This window comes from Bos taurus, chromosome 2 (genome assembly GCF_002263795.3).
Source record: "Bos taurus isolate L1 Dominette 01449 registration number 42190680 breed Hereford chromosome 2, ARS-UCD2.0, whole genome shotgun sequence".
In the NCBI taxonomy this organism is placed as follows: domain Eukaryota; kingdom Metazoa; phylum Chordata; class Mammalia; order Artiodactyla; family Bovidae; genus Bos; species Bos taurus.
The window spans coordinates 97,158,539-97,175,174 of record NC_037329.1 but is presented as its reverse complement, the minus strand read 5'-3'; the positions used below and the strand labels follow the sequence as shown (position 1 = coordinate 97,175,174).

The window sequence follows — 16,636 nt, the reverse complement described above, 5'->3', positions numbered from 1 at the left end:
TGCTTTCTCATGTTGTAAATTCATAAATACTCAAAGTTGGAAGAGACCCAACTCAGCCAGCTAACTGTGGTCAGGTAAATGAAGAGACTGAGAGTTTAAGTGGCTGTCTCAAATAGGTGCACAACCAATTACTGGCAGCCTTGATGATATTTCACAAATTTTTAATATGTTGTATTTCATTCTCATTCAGCTCAAAATATTTAAATTTTTTCTTATAACTTCTTTGACATCTGGTTGTTTAGAGATATCATTTCTTTTCTAGACATTTGGGAATTTTGCAGATAGCTCTCCTTTGTTAATTTGTGATTCAATTCCACTTTGGTCAGAGAAAATAGTTTGCATGATTTCATTTGTTTCCAATATACTGAGAGTTTATTTAAGGCTCAGGATATAGTCTATTTTAGTAAGAATTCTGTGTACGTTTCAAGAGAGCCCATCTTTTGCTCTTGCTGGCAGTCACCCAGGGAGGGTGTTGCTGGACTTGCTGAGAAGTCGCTTGTGCTGCCTGCAGAACTTTCTGGGAAGAAGTCCATGGATGTGTCATGGAAGCTCACTGGGAGTAAGTTCAGCTGTGTGTCCCACTTGTCAGCTGAATGCTATAGAAGCAAGAAAGGAAAAAAAAAAAAAAGAAAAGCACAGGGGAATTATAAGAGACGGTCCTTCCTACCCTGCTGTGTCCCTCATGATGCCATCTAGATGGCTGGAAAGAGAAATGATTTTAAGATTCAGCTCCACAAGCCATACAGTCAAGAATGGAATGGATTTGGAACTGAGAGGCAATAAGCTGGTAGCTGGCACACTGAAACCTCTTTCTAATAAAATGGATCTTATTTTCTTTTGCATTGTATCAATAACAACCATCAACAACAGACTAGGAATTAAAATCTTTGGAATGGCCACAGAATAAATAGAATCATATTTCCTGTCATTTTTGTCTTTAATTTTCATTGAATTAAAATTAAGCTGTCTTATAAATAAGTAGATTTATCAGTAGATGGTGCTGTTTGCCTTATATTTTAATTTTTTCCAGAGAATTTAAAGTATTTTTATTTTCCTTTATTTAACAGTTATATACCTTTTAAAAGTTACAAAATACAACTTATATTTAAGCAATTTACAAAAATACTTAAATTTAATTTATTTGACTAACTAGGCAGGCTTTCACAAAGCAATAAAAAGTGCAAATAGGAAAAAATGCTAACAGTGAAGCTTTCAGAGAAGTACACATTCTGACAGATGTCATTAAGTTAGTTCTTAATTCTAAGTTCTTAACTATAAAAAGTACAGTAAAACTTAATAGATAATACTAAAAATTACTCACAATACCTTTCTTGAATTGATTTTTCAAGTGAGTGACATCAGGAAAGTAGATGGAACATTAAAAACAGCTTTCTCCAAAATGCATACCTAATTAAACGTGAGTTTTAGTATAAGAGATGCAGTTCAATCAGAGAAATAGCAAACAGTGTTGCCTAGAGTTTTGATGAAGTGTAAATAGTCAATTGATTGCACTAAAGATGAGAGTTGGACATATGCTAAAGATGGGAATTAGACATGTTTTACCACTGAACGGAAATAAGAATGGCATTGAGAAGTCATATGTAAACTTTCATTGGCTTAGAAACTTCAGTGATAAATGCTTTATTGAATATTATTTTTCTATTTTACTCAAAATATATAGTTTCTCATATTAGGAAAAGGTATATTTTGCTCTGAGAGTGCATACCATTTATATGCTAAAAGTTAACTTTGAAGATTTGACTGGTAAGGTTTATTTATAGAGACCTGTGGACTCAGGTTACATTATCCTTTCTGATGTTTTTCCTGGATACATTATTCTTTCTGACAGCATTGTCTTAGTTAATTTGGGAGCGTTTTCAGTGGAATACATTGATCGTTTGACTTCCAATTTACAAACACTCAGTTTGTATATAAATAACCTCTATATATAAACATGTGCCTTTACAACACTTCATTTCCTAAATCTGTCGTTGATTCTGTCATTGTTGCTGTTTGCATTGTGGAACCAAACCAGCTGTGTGCTTTCTCTTCCTCTTCCTTTCTCTTCCCTTTCTTTTCATTCCTAAATATTTTTCCAGAGCAATTTAGTCCTAAAGCTTTAGACAGGGCAGTGAAATGTAGGGAGGAAAGAGAGACAGACAGACAGAGACAGAGAGAGAGGGAGAGAGAGGAAGAGAGAGAGACTAAAGAATACAAGGCCATCTGCCTTGAAGGGCAGCTTGGTGCAGAGCCTGAACAAAGACAAAAGGAAGCTGAACTCAGAGGGCCCTAAGCTAGCAGTATCATAGGAGAGTTAGGAGAGAATCCGGGCAGGGAAGAGATCTGATGTGGCGAGTCAGCCCACTCAGGGTGAGGAAGAAATGCATGTGGGAGGAAGGCACAGGATGGAAGTCAGAATGGGCTGAGCAGGGTGACCCTGCACACCCAGTGTGGAGCATCTGACCCTGAGGACTCGGTGTGAATGGCGTCCCCACAGTGGGGCAGCACGACCTTGTGTGTACAAGCCCGAGCAGGGTGATGAGGGCATGCACGTGGCAGTGGGCGATGGCCTCGTATGCAGAGTCACAGTGTGCAAAGCATATAACTGAGCATCTGAGGTAATCCTGTGAGGGGTGGTAGACATGAAAATGGGTCTCAGCACACTTGGATTTAAAACAGTAGACTGAAAGCACTAAAAATCAAATTTGCCTACTAGGACGAAATCCTTGCTCTTATCGTTATGATACAAAGTCATCCTATGATGTTAATAACTGTCTTCAGCGTTGGATTTTATGAAGTTCCACATTTCATAGTATCTCAACTCAGGAAATGTCAATGAGAAAGCAAGGGATGTTCTTGGAACAGTTGCTCTGGTCTCCTTGGTTTCTTAGAGAAACACTGACCGACATTTTCCACCAGCAGAGTCCAGAACATCCTCATCAGGTCTGAGCATGTTCAAAAATTCCAGAATGTCCCACAGATTTCCTCCTGTCTGCCCTTCCTGGTCAGTGAGACACAAGTGGCATCTATCTAACAAGATACATCAGAATACACTTAACCTTTAAATGAGCACCCTTTGCTGGTCATGGTTTGGGAATCACCTACATCCCACTTGTATTTCTATACCACAAATATAAAAATTCAAATATATAATAGTGGTTTCAGGAGCAAATTTCGTCTCTTAACTTTCTATTGAACAGTATCCCCTGCCATACCAAACTCTGAAGGAGAGTCTGATGTTTCTGAATGAGTATCCCTTATGACAGAAAACTCATTACTCATCAGATTGCTCTTTCTGTTTTCAGTTAGAATGATGTGCTTTGCCATGAAACAACTGTCTTCCTACACCTTTGGTCCATCAGAACTCATTCTTACTTTAACGGTTGCATGAAATGAAGCATAACCCACATTTCCCAGAGCAGCCACTGAGACACGTAAAGCCTCACTTCCTAATCTGGTACCATGTTTTCTCCACAATTATCAGCCCCCAGTCCCCTCCGCAGCTTATTGGGTGGAATGGTTTGCTGAATCACATTATCTCATCTACCTATTTGCAAATTATTCTTCTTAACATGTTCCAGTTTTTCTCTGTTCCTCCTGATCTACATGTGCAGAACTGAACATGATAACCCAAATAACTTCATCTCTACAATTTTGGTATCCATGTAAGTAATTTCATATTTTTGTCTATGAAAATTAGCCCTACTTACTACCTTTGCAATTTTTCTGTAAATCTAAAATTCTTATAACTAAAAAGTTCTATTAAAATTTCCTGAATTGATTTTTTTAAAAAGTATTACTAAAATTGTAACTCCATACATTAAACATGCATGCTCATATATATAAATGCACCTTCATTTTTCATAGACAAATTCTAAAATTCCACTATTAAACTTACTATGGAAGTATACTAAGTTATTTGATTATGGAAGACCAGTTTCCTTATCCAGAAAATAATCTGGATAAGGTTAATTAATAATCTTAATTTGGGTAAGATATTCTCTAACTTTTATAAATTATTTTTATTCAAAACATTGGACTTTTTTTTACACATTATTTTCAGTAAAATTTAGAAGTTAGACCAAAGCATGCCACATTCTCAGCAACAGTAGTTCAATAAAATTTTCTGACAGTTTATGTAATATTCCACAAGATGGTGCTAGGTTACTATAAAAAAATATTCAAATTTCCAATTTCACAAAGCATCAGTTCAGTTTAATCGCTCAGTCATGTCTGACTCTTTGCGACCCCATGAACTGGAGCACGCCAAGGCTCCCTGTCCGTCACCAACTCCCAGAGTTACCCAAACTCATGTTCATGTCCATTAAGTCAGTGATGCCATTCAACCATCTCATCATCTGTCATGCCCTTCTCCTCCTGCCCTCAATCTTTCCCAGCATCAGGATCTTTTCAAATGGGTCGGTTCTTTGCATCAGGTGGCAGAAGTATTGGAGTTTCAGCTTCAACATCAGTCCTTCCAATGAACACCCAGAACTGATCTCCTTTAGGATGGACTGGTTGGATCTCCTTGCAGTCCAAGGGACTCTCAAGAGTCTTCTTCAATACCACAGTTCAAAAGCATCCATTCTTCAGCATTCAGCTTTCTTAATAGTCCAACTCTCACATCCATACATGACCACTGGAAAAACCATAGCCTTGACTTTCTTTGGCAAAGTAATGTCTCTGCTTTTTAATATGCTGTCTAGGTCGGTCATAACTTTCCTTCCAAGGAGTAAGCATATTTTAATTTTGTGAATGCAGTCACCATCTGCAGTGAATTTGGAGTCCCCAAAAATAAAGTCAGCCACCGATTTTAAGGTTTCCCAATCTATTTGCCCTGAAGTGATGGGACCGGATGCCATGATCTTCGTTTTCTGAATGTTGAGCTTTAAGCCAACTTTTTCACTCTCCTCTTTCACTTTCATCAAGAGGCTCTTTAGTTCTTCACTTTCTGCCATAAGGTTGTTGTCATCTGCATATCTGAGGTTATTGATATTTCTCCCATCAATCTTGATTCCAGCTTGTGCTTCAGCCAGCCCAGCTTTTCTCATGATGTGCTCTGCATAGAAGTTAAATAAACAGGGTGACAATATACAGCCTTGACGTACTCCTTTCACTATTTGAAACCAGTCTGTTGTTCCATGTCCAGTTCTAACTGTTGCTTCCTGATCTGAATACAGATTTCTCAGGAGGTCAGGTGGTCTGGTATTCCCATCTCTTTGAGAATTTTCCACAGTTTATTGTGATCCACACAGTCAAAGGCTTCGGCATATTCAATAAAGCAGAAATAGATGTTTTTCTGGACCTCTCTTGCTTTTTCGATGATCTACTGAATGTTGGCAATTTGATCTCTGATTCCTCTGCCTTTTCTAAAACCAGCTTGAACATCTGGAAGTTCACAGTTCACATATTGCTGAAGCCTGGCTTGGAGAATTGTGAGCATTACTTTGCTAGGGTGTGAGATGAGTGCAATTGTGTGGTGGTTTGAGCATTCTTTGGCATTGCCTTTCTTTAGGATTGGAATGAAAACTGCCCTTTTCCAGTTCTGTGGCCACTGCTGAGTTTTCCAAATTTGCTGGCGTATTGAGTGCAGCAGTTTCACAGCATCATCTTTTAGGATTTGAAATAGCTCAACTGGAATTCCATCCTTTCCACTAGCTTTGTTCATAGTGATGCTTCCTAAGGCCCACTAGACTGTTAGGTTGCATCTATTTTTTCAATAATTATTTGAGAAAAAAATAGTTAACCTATCAAACTAACAAAGAAATTAACTTATGCCAAAACCCACTGTTTAAATCAGAGGTTGGTAAACTTTCTGAAAGGGCTAGATAATAAATATATTAATAGCACAAAAGCATGCATACATGCTCAATCTCAAAGTTGTGTCCGACTCTTTGGGACCCATGGACTAACAGTAGCCTGCCACGCTCCTCTGTCCATGGAATTTTCCAGTCAAGAATACTAGAGTGTGTTGCCATTTCCTACTCCAGGTGATCTTCCCAACTCAGGGATCAAACCCACCTCTCTGGGTCTCCTGTGTTGGCAGGTAGATTCTTTACCACTAGCGCCACCTGGAGAGCTTCCCTCCCTGGTAGCTCAGATGGTAAAGAATCTGCCTGCAATTCCATGGACAGTCCTTGGGTAGCAAAGAGTGGGGCATGACTGAAGGACTAAGCACACACAAAGAGTGGGACACGACTGAACTACTAAGCACACACAGCACCACCTGGGAAGCACATCCATACTTATGGGTCTCATTCAAATGCTGATTTTTATCTCTAAGCTACTATTACTCAGAGTCAGTGAGAAATGTGCTTTCTTTGGATTTTGCATAAGTTTTGAAAGATTTATACTAGCCATTTGAGTTTTTAACCAATGTCATCCATTTAAAGAAAATAGTTATTCTTTTGTTCTGTCATGTGAACACTCTGGGGCCATAGCATCTCAGGAGATGTGTCATCCTTCATGTTGTGAGTGCAATTTTTCAGGTCAATACTTAGAGTTGGAGGTTGGCTTTCATGGAGGTCTCATTAACTTCAAAGTTGCAACAACTTTATTGTCTTCTTCTGCTGCTGCTGCTAAGTCACTTCAGTCGTGTCTGACTCTGTGCGACCCCATAGATGGCAGCCCACCAGGCTCCCCCGTCCCTGGGATTCTCCAGGCAAGAACACTGGAATGGGTTGCCATTTCCTTCTCCAATGCAGGAAAGTGAAAAGTGAAAGTGAAGTCGCTCAGTCGTGTCTGACTCTTAGTGACCCCATGGACTGCAGCCTACCAGGCTCCTCTGTCCATGGGATTTTCCAGGCAAGAGTACTGGAGTGGGGTGCCATTACTGTCTTCTAGCTGCCATTATACTTCCTAACACCATCAGTCAACTGGTCAGCCATCTCTTTTCTGTAACCACAGGGAGGAAAGAAAGAAACCATTACCCAAAGAGCTTGCAATCTGTGGGACTTAGAAAATAAGCTATGACATTCTGGAGATTCCTACAGAACCTACTCTGAGACTATAGTAATAATGACAAAGTGTTCCAAGTATATACATAGTTATTAAAGCATGAGAGGAATGTACCTACATTTTATAAGCTATCCCCTTTTGAAGTTTCTTAGCAAGGCCAAAGAGTAAGTGGGGAATTGGATTTGAATCTAGCCAGAGTCATCATATGTGCTCTTAACACCAGGATGTAGTGTGTCTTCTGGCACAAACTAAAACAGAGTTAAACCCATTGACGCTTGGTTTCTTGCATTTCTGTCATTGCCAAGAGAAAGGCCTATCGTGGGCAGCCTGTGGGTTTCCAGAGAACAAAAGGCACATGGAGTAGACACAAACCTATAATCTAAATACAATCCCTCTCGATCTTCTCTGAAAACAGCTGCCCAGAACTTGCCAGGTGAATGAGAAATAAATTCTTCCTGTCATACACTGCTGAGTTTTGGGGTTGTCTGGTATGTGTATTTCTGTGGAAGCAGCTTACTGATATACATCTGTAAATAATTTGTTGGTATTTACTGTTTCCAAAATAACTGATAATTACTTTATTAAAAAATACTTCTGTTTTTCATTCTTGATTTATTCTTGATTACTATTCAAAACTTCAGGACAGAAACTTAGGGCTAATATAATTCTTTTTTTTAATTTTATTTAACTTTACAATATTGTATTGGTTTTGCCATATATCAAAATGAATCTGCTACAGGTATACATGTGTTCCCCATCCTGAACCCTCCTCCCTCCTCCCTCCCCATACCATCCCTCTGGGTCATCCCAGTGCACCAGGCCCAAGCATCCAGTATCATGCATCGAACCTGGACTGGCAACTCGTTTCATATTTGATATTATACATATTTCAATGCCATTCTCCCAAATTGTCCCACCCTCTCCCTCTCCCACAGAGTCCAAAAGACTGTTCTATACATCAGTGTCTCTTTTGCTGTCTCATATACAGGGTTATTGTTACCATCTTTCTAAACTCCATATATATGCATTAGTATACTGTATTGGTGTTTTTCTTTCTGGCTTACTTCACTCTGTATAATAGGCTCCAGTTTCATCCACTTCATTAGAACTGATTGAAATGTATTCTTTTTAATGGCTGAGTAATACTCCATTGTGTATATGTACCACAGCTTTCTTATCCACTCATCTGCTGATGGGCATCTAGGTTGCTTCCATGTCCTGGCTATTATAAACAGTGCTGTGATGAACATTGGGGTACATGTGTCTCTTTCAATTCTGGTTTCCTCAGTGTGTATGCCCAGCAGTGCGATTGCTGGATCATAAGGCAGTTCTATTTCCAGTTTTTTAAGGAATCTCCACACTGTTCTCCATAGTGGATGTACTAGTTTGCATTCCCACCAACAGTGTAAGAGGGTTCCCTTTTCTCCACACTCTCTCCAGCATTTATTGCTTGTAGACTTTTGGATCGCAGCCATTCTGACTGGTGTGAAATGCTACCTCATAGTGGTTTTGATTTGCATTTCTCTGATAATGAGTGATGTTGAGCATCTTTTCATGTGTTTGTTAGCCATCTGTATGTCTTCTTTGGAGAAATGTCTATTTAGTTCTTTGGCCCATTTTTTGATTGGGTCATTTGTTTTTTTGGAATTGAGCTGTAGGAGTTGCTTGTATATTTTTGAAATTAGTTGTTTGTCAGTTCCTTCATTTGCTATTACTTTCTCCCATTCTGAAGGCTATCTTTTCAACTTGCTTATAGTTTCCTTTGTTGTGCAGAAGCTTTTAAGTTTAATTAGGTCCCATTTGTTTATTTTTGCTTTTATTTCCAATATTCTGGGAGGTGGGTCATAGAGGATCCTGCTGTGATGTATGTCAGAGAGTGTTTTGCCTATGTTCTCCTCTAGGAGTTTTATAGTTTCTGGTCTTACGTTTAGATCTTTAATCCATTTTGAGTTTATTTTTGTGTATGGTGTTAGAAAGTGCTCTAGTTTCATTCTTTTACAAGTGGTTGACCAGTTTTCCCAGCACCACTTGTTAAAGAAATTGTCTTTAATCCATAGTATATTCTTGCCTCCTTTGTCAAAGATAAGGTGTCCATATGTGCGTGGATTTATCTCTGGGCTTTCTATTTTGTTCCATTGATCTATATTTCTGTCTTTGTGCCAGTACCATAGTGTCTTGATGACTGTGGCTTTGTAGTAGAGCCTGAAGTCAGGTAGGTTGATTCCTCCAGTTCCATTCTTCTTTCTCAAGATAGCTTTGGCTATTCGAGGTCTTTTGTATTTCCATACAAATTGTGAAATTATTTGTTCTAGCTCTGTGAAGAATACTGTTGGTAGCTTGATAGGGATTGCATTGAATCTATAAATTGCTTTGGGTAGTATACTCATTTTCACTATATTGATTCTTCCAATCCATGAACATGGTATATTTCTCCATCTATTAGTGTCCTCTTTGATTTCTTTCACCAGTGTTTTATAGTTTTCTATGTATAGGTCTTTAGTTTCTTTAGGTAGATATATTTCTAAGTATTTTATTCTTTTTGTTGCAATGGTGAATGGAATTGTTTCCTTAATTTCTCTTTATATTTTCTCATTATTAGTGTATAGGAATGCAAGGGATTTCTGTGTGTTGATTTTATATCCTGCAACTTTACTATATTCATTGATTAGTTCTAGTAATTTTCTGGTGGAGTCTTTAGGGTTTTCTATGTAGAGGATTATGTCATCTGCAAACAGTGAGAGTTTTACTTCTTCTTTTCCAATTTGGATTCCTTTTATTTCTTTTTTGGCTCTGATTGCTGTGGCCAAAACTTCCAAAACTATGTTGAATAGTAATGGTGAAAGTGGGTACCCTTGTCTTTTTCCTGACTTTAGAGGAAATGCTTTCAATTTTTCACCATTGAGGATAATGTTTGCTGTGGGTTTGTCATATATAGCTTTTATTATGTTGAGGTATGGGCTCATATAATTCTAACTAAATTCCAAATCAGTTCTTAATGGTTCTAATTTGGCTCATTTGTCTACATTTCTTAGATTTTTTTCCCCCTCTTTTGTTGATTTGGAGTTATTTATATCATGCTTTTCTTAGAAAAATTCAGCAAAGTAATCTTTAATGTGGTATCTTTGAATCTGAAAAATAACATATTCAGCAGAATACAAGGGAATGGTATTTTATCATACTGAATGGCTACTTTGGCAGTTTCTTATTCTACCATTGATTTTTTTTCCAAAATAAGTTCTTATTTTTTTTAAAGAATAATTTCCAATTCCATAGTAATCACACTAATTAGAATTTTACAAGTAGGTATATTCTTAGAATTTGTTTTAATGACATTATAATAATCTGAAACTCATTGTGTACACTATTGCAGCTTAAAGATTCTTGACCTGGAAAATAAACACTTCAGTGCATTATCTGCTGAGAAATAGTACTGTAATAACCTCAGGAATTATTAGAACATAGCTAACTTGCTACCATGGGGTGGTTTCAGTACACACAAAAAATTGGATTCTAAATAATCCAAGAGCAAGACTACAACATTAAAGTGTTGACTAGGTAATTTTTTGAATCTCAGAATTTGAGACCTAATTGTTTTCTAAGATACATACAGACTCCTATTTATAAGTTCATCACATTGAAACTGTATTATTGTCTCAGATCATTAGGATACCTCAATGTCCCTTGGTCTCTATAAACAGTCTTACTTTGATCATTCTTTAACAGCTCAATGTTTGCTCATAAAGCTAATAAAGCAAATAATTCTAGGTGGTACTGTATGAGAGAAAGAGATAAAAACTGCTCTAAACTGGGTTGTTCTAAACTGAAAGCAATGAGATGACTTGTGAACACTTCATTCTCTGCTACTTAACCCAGGCTCCGGTTGTTCTCTTTGTAGGAACACACTCTGAACCATACCTCAAGATTCGCATCATGTAAATCTTCTCATAAAAATTAGCAAATGATTTTTGTGAAACCTCTAACAGCCCCACATGGTAAAGAATCTGCCGTCAATGCAGGAGACCTGGGTTCGATTCCTGGATTGGGAAGATCCCGTGGAGAAGGAAATGGAAACCCACTCCTGTATTCTTGCCTGGAGAATCCCATGGACAGAGGAGCTTGGCAGGCTACAGTCCACGGGGTCACAAGAGTGGACACTACTTAGTGACTAAGCCACCACCACCAACTGCCCCACACAGAGGTAAACACTTGGCCTCTGTTTCACTTCCTGTTAGTTACTCTATTATTTTTCTAATTGGAGGATATTGCTTTATTAATAAATGTTGTATTAGTTTCTGCTGTACAACACTGTGAATCAGCCGTATGTATACCTATATCCCCTCCCTCTTGAGCTTCCCTTTCACCACCCCATTGCACCCCTCTTGGTCATCACAGAGCCCTACACTGTTTGCTCTCCGTGCTGTACAGCAGCTTCCCACTGGCTCTCTACTGTTACACATTGTAGTGTATATATGTCAATGCTTCTTTCTCAGTTTGTCCCCAGCTCTCTTTCTGCCCCCACCCCATGTCCACAAGTTCATTTTCTACATCTGTGCCTCATTAACTGCCTGTGTGTTACTCTCACCATTAGGTTGTGAACTCTTCAAGAAGAGAGAGCTTGACTCATGTTTTTACACTATTGGGAACTTTATTGATACCCAAGATATATCTGTAGAATTAAAGAATAATCTCAGAACTAAATACAGGAATCTAGTTTCTCCCTTCTTTTACTCTTAACATTGGGAAGCTAAGTCACACATCCTAATTGAAAAATCTTTCTCAACCACATATGTTAGTGTCTTAACAGTTAAATATTTTTTTTACTTCTAGTCTACTTGATATTAAGTTGACATGAGAAACTAAAATTTGGCTTTGTTTTTAGACACATGATTGTCTCAAACACACTTAAAATTTTTAATAATTACCTGGAGGACTTTCAGCTACAGGTTTTTGCTATTTACTGAGCTATCTAATTGAATCAAAATACTGTTGTTCAGTGAGCTAAAATTGGGTTATCTTTGAAAACATTTTCAAAACCACAATACTAGTATCATATTCCTACTTTCCTATATCTTTATAACCTTTTCTAAACTCTGCTTCTTGAGACTTTCTGGTTCCCATTTGCTTTTCATGCTTTGCCAAATCATCCTAATTTCTGTTCCTCTTAGCAGTTTGAATTATTCTGGTTGACATAAACTATTACTTACACCCTTTTATGAAAGATTTAAGTGTTGTTTGATATTGAATAGTAGTAGACTGAAGGTGGCAAAAGACAGCATTTTTTTCTCTAACAATTCTTTATTATGACAGACATCAACTAGTCTCACATTAAATAATTGCAATATGCAGTAATAAGAATTGGAAAGAGTTACAAATACTGCACAAAACCTATGTCCCTACACAGGTAACCAGAGATGGATTATTGAGGTGATCAGCTGACAGAAGATGAGTGATGAGAGACCTCATGCTAACACTGTAGGAAGTCTCAGAATTAAGCTAATCAATATACTTAAAATTTTATTTTTGGCAATTGTGAAAGTTGAAGAAATCTAGTAATTCTGTGTTTAGACTTTTCTTAAGGTAAACTAATATTTGTGAACTTACTCTTAAGAACGATCTTTCCATTTCTCTTATAAGCCAATAAGCTGCTAACAGATTCTTATAAGGGATTCAGGTGTTGCTGGTGGTGAGAGCAAGTATTTCTGGGGAGATCCTGTTTACCATTATGACATCATGGTCCTTTACATAGATAAGTGTGGGTTTGGATGACATTAGGAGACAGATGGTTAATACAGTGAATAGTAGAAAGCAACGTCACTGAAGAAATATGCCTACATATTTTTAGCCACTGATGTATGTTCCAGTGACCTGCAAATAAATCACTGGGATGAGAATGGAACAAATGGCCATGACATTCCTATGCTTATGTGGTACCTTTGATCCAGCACCACAGGAGTCATCACACATGTCTGCACTGCTTCATGTCACAAGCCAAGTATTCTGCCTTCTTTCACCAATCACAGTGTGATATCTGCACTTTCAGATATTTTGGATTTGTGAATACATGATAAAGTCCAGATGATTTAGTCTTTTCATAGAAAAAGAAGATTTGATAGTTTTTCTCTTGAGAAATCAATTCATATGAAAAGAGTCCAATTTAAAGAAATGGATTTAACCGATATTTTAAAAATATAATTGCCTATTTCTTTAGTTTTGTGTTTAGGTAATGATGGGAATCATTTAACAGCCAAAATTGCAAAGACAAGATGATGCTGATTTTTAAATTTTGAGATATATTCTTTTGTTCAACCAAGTAATTTTACCACATAAGAAGAAGTGAGCTATAGATCCTAAAGACATAAATTGAAGATTTAACATCAGAGGACAATGCAAAGTTAATTTACTTGACTGCCCTTCAAAAGAAAAATTTTAATCTAGTCTTAGCAGATTGAATAGCATTGTATCACAACAATTTATCTTTGAGTAAGTATTAAATTTACCTAGGTATTGGGAGGTTTTAAAAATGTACTATCTTTAAATAACCATTTGATTATTTTCATCATCATTTAACTATAATTTGGGGGAAATTATAAGATGTTATTTTGGGTCTTCAGTTCATTGAAAGAATGTAGGACATATGTAAGCTTATTTTTTCAGTGTAATATTGAACTGGTATCTTCTAAGGCTTCTACAAAGTGATGAAATAACTTTTTGAAACAAATAATTTTTTAACTTATTCTTGTTTAAAACTTGATGACATCATGAACTCATTGAGGGAATTGGTCATCTGTCATTATCACTCTTATGAAACTAAATTGAGACATCAAAATGAGACATTTCTCTAAGAGAATTCTAGACCCTGCTATCTGTTACAATTACTCTTTCCTTTTTCATATTTGCCTTAGAAATTTGCAGATAGAGGTTGGGAATTCAAGCAAATATGTACTCCTAATTATGATCCTCCTAATTTCTGTCATTATCCTGCATTGACAAAGTGAATGGGAATAGGCTTTAGAGGTTGATAAATTTGGACACGGATATTACTCTTTTTTAAATCTTTATTTTATTGGAGTATAGTCAATTGATATTGTTTTGTTAGCTTTAGGTATACAGCCAAGTGAACCACTTACCTGTATCAGTTCAGTTCAGTTCAGTCGCTCAGTCGTGTCCACCTCTTTGCAACCCCATGAATCGCAGCACACCAGGCCTCCCTGTCCATCACCAACTCCCGGAGTCCACCCATACCCGTGTCCATCGAGCTGATGATGCCATCCTACCATCTCATCCTCTGTGGTCCCCTTCTCCTCCTGCCCTCAATCTTTCCCAGCATCAGGATCTTTTCAAGTGAGTCAGCTCTTTGCATCAGGTGGCCCAAGTATTGGAGTTTCAGCTTCAACATCAGTCCTTCAAATTAACACCCAGGACTGATCTCCTTTAGGATGGACTGGTTGGATTTCCTTGCAGTCCAACGGACTCTCAAGACTCTTCTCCAACACCACCGTTCAAAAGCATCAATTCTTCAGTGCTCAGCTTTCTTTATAGTCCAACTCTCACATCCATACATGACATGTATCTATTCTTTTTCAAATTAATTTCCTATTTAAATAATTACACAGACTATTGAGTACTAGGTCATTGCTATTTATTTTAAATATAGAAGTGTGTACATGTCAATCCCAAACTCCCAGTGTATCCCTACCCTCATCTTCCATGCCTGGTCTCCATAAGTTCATTCTCTGTGAGTCTGTTTCTGTTTTGTAAATGAATTCCTTTATATCATTTTTTTTTAGATTCCACATACACATGATATCATATGACATTTGTCTTCCTCTGTCTGATTTAATTCACTTAGTATGACAATCTCCAGGTCCGTCCATGTTGCTGCAGATGACATTGGTGGTTTAGTCGCTAAGTCATGTCCAACTCTTGTGAACCCATGGACTGTAGCCTGCCAGGCTTCTCTGTCCATGGGATTTCCCAGGCAAGAATACTGGAGCGGGAGGCCACTTTCCTTCTCCAAGGGATCTTCTCAACCCAGGAATCGAACCCACATCTCCTACATTGCAGGCAATCTCCTGCATTACAAACTGATTCTTTACTGACTGAGCCACTAGGGAAGCCCGTGTAAATGACATTATTTCACTCTTTTAATGACTAAGTAATAGTCCATTGTGTATATGTACCATATCTTCTTTATCCATTCATCTATTAATGGATATTTATAGCTTCCATATCTTGGCTATTTTAACAGCACTGAAGTGCACACTGGGTTGCATATAACCTTTTGAACTATGTCATTCTCCAGTTATATGCCCGGGAGTGGAATTGCTAGATCACATGCAATTTTTAGTTTTTTAAGGAACCTTCAAGCTGTTCTTCATAGTGGCTGTACCAAATTTATATTCCCACAGACAGTGTAGGAGGATTCACTTTACTCCACATACTCTCCAGAATTTATTGTTTGTAGACTTTTTGATGACGGCCATTCTGACCTTTGTGAGATAATACCTCCGTGTAGTTTTGATTTGTATTTCTCTAATAATTAGTACTGTACTCAATATGCCAGCAAATTTGTAAAACTTGGCACTGGCCACAGGACTGGAAAAGGTCAGTTTTCATTCTGATCCCAAAGAAAGGCAATGCCAAAGAATGTTCAAACTACCGCATAATTGCACTCATCTCACATGCTAGCAAAGTAATGCTCAAAATTCTCCAAGCTAGGCTTCAACTGTACATGAACTGTGAACTTCCATATGTACAGGTTGGATTTAGAAAAGGCAGAGCAGCCAGAAATCAAATTGCCAACATCTGTTGGATCATAGAAAAAGCAAGAGAATTCCAGGAAAAACATCGACTTCTGCTTCATTGACTACGTTAAAGCCTTTGACTGTGTGGATCACAACAAACTGTGGAAAATTCTGAAAGATATGGGAATACTAGACCACCTTGTAAGCATCCTGAGAAATTTGTATACAGGTCAAGAAGCAACAGTTAAAACTGGACATGGAGCAACAGACTGGTTCCAAACTGGGAAAGAAGTATGTCAAGGGCTGTATATTGTCACCCTGCTTATTTAACTTATGCAGAGTACATCATGTGAAATTCTGGGCTGGATGAAGCCAAGCTGGAATCAGGATTTCCGGGAGAAATATCAATAACCTCAGATATGCAGATAACACCACCCTTGTGGCAGAAAGTGAAGAGTAACTAAAGAGCCTCTTGATGAAAGAGAAAGAGGAGAGTGAAAAAGCTGGTTTAAAATTCAGAATTCAAAAAACAAAAATCATGGCATCTGGTCCCATCACTTCATGGCAAGTAGATGGGGAAACAATGTAAACAGTGACAGACTTTATTTTCTTGGGCTCCAAAATCACTGCAGATGGTGACTGCAGGCACAAAAGTAAAAGACCCTTGGTCCTTGGAAGAAAAACTATGACCAACCTAGACAGCATATTAAAAAGCAGAGACATTACGTTGCCAACAAAGGTCCATCTAGTCAAAGCTATGGTTCTTCCAGTAGTCATGCATGGATGTGAAATCTGGACCTTAAAGAAGGCTGAGCACCAAAGAACTGATGCTTTTGAACTGTGGTGTTGGAGATGACTTTTGAGAGTCCCCTGGATTGCAAGGAGATCCAACCAGTCCATCCTAAAGGAAATCAATCCTGAATATTCATTGGAAG

General features: G+C 37.7%; 1 long non-coding RNA gene across 1 annotated transcript; it reads right to left on the bottom strand.

Annotated features, from left to right (window-relative positions):
• Positions 1 to 322: 322 nt before the first annotated feature.
• LOC132343579 (uncharacterized) lies at positions 323 to 12,637 on the bottom strand. The gene is made up of 3 exons (XR_009492483.1): positions 12,559 to 12,637; positions 1,327 to 1,407; positions 323 to 596 (listed from the first exon to the last, which is right to left on the bottom strand). It is a non-coding gene; the product is annotated as an uncharacterized lncRNA (long non-coding RNA).
• Between the last annotated feature and the right edge of the window lie 3,999 nt (positions 12,638 to 16,636).